This window comes from Mercurialis annua, linkage group LG8, assembly GCF_937616625.2.
Source record: "Mercurialis annua linkage group LG8, ddMerAnnu1.2, whole genome shotgun sequence".
Classification (NCBI taxonomy): Eukaryota; Viridiplantae; Streptophyta; class Magnoliopsida; order Malpighiales; family Euphorbiaceae; genus Mercurialis; species Mercurialis annua.
Genome location: NC_065577.1, coordinates 12,169,175 through 12,170,776, shown reverse-complemented (window position 1 = coordinate 12,170,776; position 1,602 = coordinate 12,169,175). Strand labels below are relative to the sequence as shown.

General features: G+C 33.1%; 1 long non-coding RNA gene across 1 annotated transcript; it reads left to right on the top strand.

The window, feature by feature from the left end:
• The first annotated feature begins 365 nt into the window (after nucleotides 1-365).
• Nucleotides 366-1,377, top strand: LOC130014931 (uncharacterized). The gene is made up of 2 exons (XR_008789738.1): nucleotides 366-449; nucleotides 1,139-1,377. It is a non-coding gene; the product is annotated as an uncharacterized LOC130014931 (long non-coding RNA).
• The last annotated feature ends 225 nt before the right edge of the window (nucleotides 1,378-1,602 follow it).

Below are 1,602 nucleotides of genomic sequence, written 5' to 3'. Positions count from 1 at the left end.
TAATAGCTCAAAAACGACAAGTTAATTAGTTTTAGAAAAACTAGTTTTAGCTAACAAAATTTTAGCTCATTAATTATTGGGTAATTAATTAGCATTTTGAGTCAAGATTAATTATAAATTATGGAAAAGTGACTTATTAAATTAATTATCGATTTACCTCGATAATTAATTTAATTTAGCTAAATTAGATAGCTAATAAATAACATTTGGACTAATGTTATTTATTAAATGAGATTATAATTTTAACACGATATCAATTTGTTCCTAGGCAAAATAAATTGATTTATTCGCTAAGTCTTCTATATCTAGAACACCTTAGATTAGGATCCATTTTAATTAATATTTATTATCGTATTTTCATAGACTCGACGAGGCGATTATCAAGAGGGCGCGGAACGTAAAGAACGCGACATCGCTTTGCTAGAACCGAAGTCTTTGGATAGCAATTTGTGAGTTTGCTATTTACTTTCGTATATTATCATTATAAGTTGTTATTTGTGTGGTAATCTATTAATTGCATTGCATATATGTTATTACTTGGGTAATTCATGTGAATACTTTGTTCATAATATCGCTTGGATGCATTATTTGACATATTGTTGTTATTTGTAAATTGTGATGTTTGCTTTAATGATCCGAGGAAACGAGCTACATATTGGGCGTCAATAGGCTGTGTGATCACCAGTGTCCGGGTCAGTCATAGAATTAGTATAGATAGATGCTTGTATTTAAAAAAAAATGTTTGATATGATCTCGTTAAATGATGATTATGATTGGGAGTAAGGAGGATTATGTTTTTGGTAGATACGTGAGTAACTCGGTTGAACTATCTCGGGACTCACACCTTGGGATTAAGCAGTGACATGATGTAACTCGGTTGAACTATCTCGGACTATGTCACGTGGTAACGAGTAACTCGGTTGAACTATCTCGGGACCACCACTTGGATTAAAATGATTTGATATAATATTAATGGATACAATATGAGTAGGATACGGATAGGAAATAGTATGAATTTAAGATTAGGGTTTCATCGGATCAAATATTATTGTTTGTTTTAATATATGTTTATGCAATTTATATTTATAATATCTTAAGTAAATGCGAACTCACTCAGCGTTGTCTGACCCCCCAATAGTGTTATGTTTCAGGTGTATAGTATCGAATGTAACGGACTTCTATCCTTGTTCCAGAAGTCCGCGAGTACAGAAAGAAGGAACCAATCAGTAGTGCTGCAGTAGCCGAGTCCTAGAGTGTAATTATGTTTTGTCAAACGGTTTTAAATATTTTGTTTATACTCTGATATGTATAAAGGCTTTAGACTGCGCTTTTAAACCGTTTATATATATGTAAGAAACAGGGCATTGCTTGATATAAGATATCGCGTTGTAAGACCCTGATTTCTAAAGATCATTTTGTATCGTTTAAAGAAGTTTTATAAAAATGTTTTGAGAATGTTTCGCGAAAAATTTATAGTGATTTTAAGGCTTGCTACGGGTTTCGGAGCTACCACTCCCATTCCCTAGCGCCGGTCGCGGCCCACAATTTTGGGTCGTGACATGTGATCACCAGTATCGGGTAAGTATTGGCAAATAGAATTAG